Source organism: Chlorocebus sabaeus, chromosome 10 (assembly GCF_047675955.1).
Source record: "Chlorocebus sabaeus isolate Y175 chromosome 10, mChlSab1.0.hap1, whole genome shotgun sequence".
NCBI lineage: Eukaryota > Metazoa > Chordata > Mammalia > Primates > Cercopithecidae > Chlorocebus > Chlorocebus sabaeus.
The window spans coordinates 127,894,811-127,902,415 of record NC_132913.1 but is presented as its reverse complement, the minus strand read 5'-3'; positions in this window follow the sequence as shown (position 1 = coordinate 127,902,415).

Here is a 7,605-nt window from a genome sequence, read left to right as displayed (position 1 = left end):
CAGTTGCCAGGGCCCAGCTGCTGCAGGGCAGGGTCCCTGAGCTGGGGACAGGGGAAGGTGGAGGCAGGGCCAGAGCGGCAACTGCAACAGAGGAAAGGGGTCTCCTGCTGGGAATCAGAACCCAGAGTGGGGAGCTCAGCCTGTGGGGAGGGGTGTGCCCTGTTCTGGGCATGGGATGCAGGAATCCTGGGGTGCAGGGACAGGCAGGGGCTGTGCACTGCTCCTCAGGGTGGAGCCCCAGCAGCAGTTCTCTCCTGAGTCCTCTGCACTGTGAGACAGACCGGTGGCTGGACTCAGGGGGACACAAGGCTTAGACTTGAAGGTGGGTGAGCCTCCTGGCGGGGGCCTGGAGAGCCCAGGTCAGGGCTCTGCTGGGCAGGGTGGACACTGTCTGGGGAGCAGGGGGTGCCTCCCACCTGCACTTGGAGTGAGGAGCACTGGGAGAGGAAAGGCCTTGTCTCTGACGAGCTCCTTCTTCTCCCAGGCCCTGGGCTTCCTCCCCTTCTCATGGGGGTCCCCGGTGTGGGGAGGCATCTGCTTTTTGCTGATTGGAGGCTCCACCTCAGGTGTTGGGCTCCTCTGAGGGACGTTTTCACCCCCTGTCCTGGGCTCTGATTAAATGCCTGGGCCCAGAACTGCCTCTGGGAGGAAGATGGGCACAGAGACAGACATAGAGGGCATCTTTGGGATCAGTCGGAGGTTCCAGTCACTGTGCCACAGGCTCTGCCTCGGCGTCCCTGAGGCTGTGAGATGCAGGGGGCTGTGGCTGCTGGTGGGAGGGTTGCTGCTGCCTTCCTCTGAGAAATGACCCACCTGCCTCCTCCTGCTCCATGGGCACAGGGTTCCAATTCCCCCCCGCTCTGGGAGCACAGGGGCTCATAGACCTTCTGCTCTGTGGCACAGTGGTTCTTAGACCCTCCGCTCCGTGGGCACAGGCGTTCCTGGCCACTGCTCCATGGGCACAGAGGTTCGTAGTCGGCCACTGTTCAAGTTTCCTAGGGCTGCTGTAATAAGTGACCCCCAAACCAGTGACTTAGAGCAGCACACGTTGATTCCCTTGCAGCTCTGAGGGGCCGAAGTCCCACCGAGCAGGTGTCCCACGGCTGCTCCTCTGAGGCTCTAGGGGATAGAATCAGCTTCCTGACCTTTCCGGGGTGAGTCAGGTGTCTTTTCTTGACTCCCAGGCGATGGCCCTGCTCTGGGCAGTGGGATGAACGCCAAGGGACTCATCTACCCCCAGGCCTGACCCAGATCCTCATCTACAGACTGGGGGGCGATGGATGGGGTCACAGAAACCCTTCGGAGCTTCCCTCTCCCCAGCAAATGGCCTGACCTGTGGCTGTCCACGTGACTGTGTGCGTGCCTATGCGCGGTCAGGGCTAGGACCCACGTCCACACACAACGTGCACTCATGGTCCCTCCCCGGCCCCTCCCTGCAGACACCCGCACGCTCATCTGATGTGCACCTGGATACCAGTTCATAAACACACCCCGCCGAACGCCCCGAGGCTGCATCCCTCATCCCGGCAGCCAGCCTGCTGGGCCCTCCCCAGAGCCCCGAGCGGTCTGTGTGCCTCCTCTGGGCTCATGCAGGCCTTGGGGGTTGTGGTGGTGGTTGCGCTTGTGGAGGGTGGCTCCCAGCTCCAGGGACCGCCCTCCGCTCTGGGGCTGGGCTCTGTACCTCCCAGAGGGCACATGCTGCAGAGAAGCGGCCTCATGCTGCAGCCTGTCCCCTTGGATGCGCCATCCTCCATCCTGGCTGCACAGGCCTTGTCTGGGCAGGCACCGACCGCCCCACCTCCTCGGCTGTGGGTCCCTGAGGGCAGTGAGGCAGGTGCAGCAGCTACAGAGACCCTGCACCTGCTCATCCCAGAGCCCAGACCCCTTCTCTCCCTGTTCCTTCTCCCCTTCGATCTCTGGGACCCTCCCCACCTGGCCCCTAATCTTCTGATGGAAAAAGTGAGGCTGAAAAAACAAGTCATACATGAAAAATCATGGGCAGGGGCCCGGGGCAGGGATCTCCGACTCCTGGTCTGGAGCCCTGACGGCCCGGCCTGTGGCTGGGACAGAACCCCTGGCCCTTTCCTCTGCTTCCTCCTCTCTCCAGCCCCGCAAGCCCTGCTGTCCTGGTGGCAGCACTGCCCAGGGCTGGTTTGTAGAGGGGAAGGCTGCGCCTCAAAGTTGTGGGCTCAACTTGGACAGGTGCAGTTCTGGAGAGGGCAGGTCACCAGGGTAGGCATCTAGTCGAGGTTCCCAAATTTGGGCAGTGCTAAAAGAGAGGCTGCCCAGCCCTGCCCTTCCCTGCCCTGCGCCTGCCCTGCACCTCCCACAGGCGGCTGTGAAGCATCCGAGTCCTGTGTCCAGTCTGCCCTGATTACCCCTTACCTTCCAGAACAGGCTTCTAGGGACTGAGGCTGTTCTCCAGATACATTCCTATGAAAAGACGGGGTGCTGCGGTCACGGCAGGGTGGCCCTCACTGTGGGCTGGTGGGTCCCTGGTGTGCGCTGGGCAGGGCCCTTGGCAGGATGGAGCCAGCACTTGGTGAGTTCTCAGCCCATCTTTTCTCCTTATCGACCCTCCCAGTTACAAACGACGCACCCCTGAGAGGCTAGGGAAGCTGGGAGGGCACCCCCACTGCTGGCCTCCAGGGTGAAGCTGCCTGCTCCCGTCCCCTGCCCTCCCCTCAGGGCAGGACCAGTCTGGGCCTGGCTGCCTGGAAAGATGGACAAGAGGTCAAGAGGACAGGATCCCTGCCCAGCAGGGTGCAGGGCAGGGGACAGGGAGGACAGCTTTCTCAGCCCCCTCAGGGCCAGGGGCCTGGGAAAGTGACTTCCGGAACCACCGTTAGCTCCAGAAACACAGACAAATGGACGGGAGGGGTAATTCCAGCTTCAGATAATAGCCCAAGTGAGGCTAAGTGGGTTAGAAAGTTAAATGCAGAAATAAAACTATGGTCAATTCTAAGGTAAGACATATGCCTTAGGTCAGGGTCTAGAAACACCTCTGGGGTGGAGGCCTGTTGGGGACGTGCCGGGGTCCATACCCTGGGGTGAGGGCAGCAGTGTGGGCAGAGAGAGGCAGGGCTGGGAGCAGTTGCCTGGAAGCTTCCCAGGATCCCCTGCCCACTCCCTTCCCAGGTGTCTGCATCCTGGACGCGGCTGGGCCTGGTGCTTCACACCCTGACACCTACCAGTCACTGGTGTGGCTGCCCAGCAAGGGCGTCACCCAGGCATCGGCTCCCCGGGCTGAGGTCACCTCCTGGGGAGGGGTCTCATAAAGCCATGTGGCTCCCGGGGAACCCAGCATTTGCTTCTGGGGGGACCTGGGAAGGCAGCACACCCTCAATGCCCCCACCAGCCCCACACGCTCAGAGTTTTGGGGGTATGCACTCTGAGTGGATATGAAAAGACCAAGTGGGGCACCCCACACCTTGGCACCCGCTGGCTACCCCATGGCCTGGTGGACAGACCTTGCTCAGAGGGAGAAAATAAGGGGTCTCCTGTGCTGTCCCAGAGGGTCTCCATTTCTGCTTAGGCCAAGCGCAGCCTGTGGGGCCAGCCATGCTGGGCTCCGGCCACCTGGCCCCAGCAGCCCAGGGAGGGAGGGGTGGACACTTCCTGTGTCTGTGCCTCCTTCTGCCTTTGGGTCTTACCATTTTCACATGTGTCTTAGCAGTCACTTGTGAAATACGGCGTTTTAAACTTCTGGAAAACTTCTAAAGGACTGCATAAAAGAAACCAAGTGAAGGAAGAACCCAGGGAGACAAAGATGTTCCATTGAAAAGCCTGCAAATTTACAAACATCTGCATTTCAGAAGACACCATCAGCAGAAGGCAGAGGCCCTGCCCGTGGGAGCAGCGCTCGCAGCCCGTGGGAAAGACGGTGGCCGGTGGCGCGGCTCTCCAGGCTCTCGGAGGTCAGCAGGAGGGATGGCCCATGGCGTCAGCGAGGTCCCGCGGTCTGTAAGGGAAGATGCACCGGTGGCCAGCTGTGGGAAAAACCATCCAACCTTGTTTTGAGTTAGAAACATGACAGATATTTCAAATTTTGTTGGCAGTGATTTCTACAGGCTTTTAATATTTTTCTCTGTAATTTTTGCTTTTCTGTAATTTCTGAATTTCCTGTATTTTCTTTAGAATCAGAAGAAGGGAAGGAGCTGGTGATGAGGCATGACCACTTGTCCCCCTGGTGCAGTTAGATGATGACGAGGGTCAGAGAGCATTTCGGCAGCGCCTCCCAAGAAACTGGCACTGCACCTATCAGTAGGTGCTTGTCACCATCCTGTGTTCAGGGCTAGGGTATCTCTGGTGGGGACACTACGGGCCCAGGACAGTGAAGTTCAAAGAGGGTTGGTGACTTGACCAAGGACCACAGCCAGGAGGACCCTCCCGCCTGCTGTATTTTCTGGGCCTGAAGATTATCTGCACTTATTTCTGCCATGTCCTATTCAGCTTCTGCAAGCCTAAGGCAGGGCCTCACCCTGGCAGGCAGGCTCCACAGTGCTGGAACCCTGACTCCTGCTGTGTCCCACACACCCGGTGGCAGCAGGCCAAAGGTGGGGTCTGGAGCCCTCAGACCTGGGCTAGATCCTAGATCCTGGCCCATCCTTCTGGCTGTGGTCCTTGGTCAAGTTGCCAACCCTCTTCGAACTTCGCTGTCCTCATCTGTAGGAAGTGGTTGGTAACATCCCTGTTCCAGCTCATAGCCCCTGGACTGTGCCAGAGCTCACAGGCCCCTGGGCAGTGCAGGGGTCCTGGGGGGTTAGTCCCGAGTCACCTAGGGTTTGGTAAAAAAAAAAAAAAAAAAGAGTGGTCTGGCCTAGAGGGTCTGCCAGGAGCACACCATGAGGCAGGGTGTCTGGACAATGTTGCACTGGCCTACCTGCCCGAGGCCTCCTTGGGCCTCCCAGGGAGCCCACCTGTGGGACGGAGTGGGCAGTGCCCTGGCCTTGGCCTCCCTGCTGGAACCGGCGTCTTGCCCCTGCATTGTGATGTCAGGAAAGCTGGTCCTGCTCAGGTTAGGAGGGTGGGTGTGGGCTCCCGCTGGGCACTAGGCGGTGCCAGGCCTGACTCATCCTTAGGGCCTAGCGGATACATGGGGCCCCTGCTGGTGCCCTTCAGGCCTTCAGTCTTCACTTTGTATTTCTATACTTATGTTTATTCTAAAAGTAATGCAAATTTGGTTACAAAACATCTGGAAAGAGAGAAGAGAAAACTAGCTGAACACAAGCATGGTTAGCATCTTCAGGGAATTTACTGCTATCCCTTACCCTGATGAAGCACTTTTATTCAGCTGTAATTGGTGTGTAGAGTTGGGAAACCTGCTCTTCCGTCAAGCCCCAGACTCCACGCAGACTAGACAGGCTGTGCACACTTGAATAGGCTCTGTGCTCACCTGGACAGGCTCCACGCTCACCTGAAGAGTCTTTACACACATCTGGAGGGACTCTGGACTGACCTGAATAGGCTCTGTGCTCACCTAGACAGGTTCCATGCTCACCTGGACGGGATTCATGCACACCTGCAGCGTCTTTATACACATCTGGAGGGACTCTGGACTGACCGGGTAGGCTCCATGCACACCTGGAGAGTCTTTACACACATCTGGAAGGACTCTGCACTGATGTGAACAGGCTCCGTGCACACCTGGAGAGGCTGATACACACCTAAGCAGGCTCCACACACACCTGGAGAGGCTGATACACACCTGAGCAGGCTCCGTGCACACCTGGAGAGGCTGATACACACCTGAGCAGGCTCCGTGCAGAGCCGGTCTTCACACGCGCCTGACTGGATTCCACGCGCACCCTGACAGTCTCCGCACACGCCTGAAGAGGTGCAGAGACCTGCAGAGGCCCCCCTGGGTGGATGTGCCACCATTTCCTAAGCTTTCCCTAGGGATGAGTTTTAACTTGTTCCTCTCCTTTTACGAGTTTAAATAACACTGTGATGAGCTTGACTGGGCCTGAGGTTCTTGGAACGGACTCTGGGGAAGAGATGGGCTGAGGTTCATAGAGGTGCTATTGGCAGCAGCCCCTGAGGGGAGGCCTTGAGCTGACCCCTGTCCATCTGTGGGGAGGGCTACAGCTGGGCTGGCCCTCAGAGTTGTCCTGAATGGCAGGGTTGGGCCACACCTCCATGGATGGCTACTGAAGCCGGCTGCCCCTGGCAGGTCCATGACCTCAGGCAGGTGGAGAACGTTCCCAGAAAGTACGGTGAGCCCAGCAGCTGAGGGTCCTGGGGGTGGGCAGTGGTGGCTTCACAGATCATACAAACCCAGCTTGGATTTTCTTTACAACAGATCCTTCAAGGGTAGTGGTTACAAGAGCAGGACTTGGGAGCAGCTGCTTAAGTCTGACTCCCGCACTGCTGCTGTGTGACCTTGGGCAAATCTCCTCACCTCTCTGGGTTCTGGTCTTTCTTGTCAAGTGGAATAACATCTTTACCTAGCAAAGCAATCAGGTATTGCTAACAGAGGCAGTGGGGCAGCCTGGTACCCAGATCTGAGAGTGGCTGCACTGGCCTGGCTCCTCCTGCAGCCTGCCCAGTGCTCGGGGCTCCTCAGGGGCCAGTGAGGACCGTCCTTGCCCGCTGGCAGGAGAGCTGGCCATCACCGTGGCACAAAACCACTGGGAAAGGGTGACTCAGTTGCCAGCATGGCAGGACTTTCCAGGGGCTGGGGCCGCAGTAGGTGGGGCTGGTGATGGCTCACAGAGGCCGTCACCCCCATTATCTATGTCCAGCCACCAGCACTGGGTGAAACGTGCCACCTCCCCAACCCTAAAAAGACACATCTGCCTGGAACCCGTGAATGGGGCCATATTGGAAAGAGCTTTGCACCTGGAACCTGTGAATGGGGCCATATTGGAAAGAGCTTTGCACCTGGAACCTATGAATGGGGCCGTATTGGAAGGGTCTTTGCGGTTGCGACTTGTGAATGGGGCCGTATTGGAAATGGCTTTGCACCTGGAACCTGTGAATGGGGCTGTATTGGAGAGGGTTCTGCACCTGGAACCAGTGAATGGGGCCGTATTGGAAAGGGCTTTGCACCTGGAACCTGTGAATGGGGCCATATTGGAGAGGGTTTTTCACCCGGAACCTGTGAATGGGGCCGTATTGGAGAGGGCTTTGCACCTGGAAACTGTGAATGGGGCCGTATTGGAAATGGCTTTGCACCTGGAACCTGTGAATGGGGCCGTATTGGAAATGGCTTTGCACCTGGAACCTGTGAATGGGGCCGTATGGGAGAGGGCTCTGCAGCTATCAGTTGAAGGCTCTCTGGATCAGCTTGCCCTGGGTTACCAGGCCAGTGCCCCTGGAGAGGGCCCTGTGAAGACAAAGGTAGATGGGAGGGAGGCACACAAGTCAGGGGTGCCTGGCCGCCACCAGAAGGAAAGAGGCAGGAAGGACCCTCCCCTGTAGCCTTGGGAGGAGCCCTGCCCACACCTGGGTTTCAGACATGCGACCTCCGCCACTGTAAGGATTCCCATGTTTTAAGCCCATCCCCACCTCCCCGCTCTGTGGTGCTGTGCTTGGCAGCCTGGGGAGCGAATGTGCCTTCCTTCCTGTTGAGACTGTGACTTTCGGCCCTGACGTGCCCCAGAC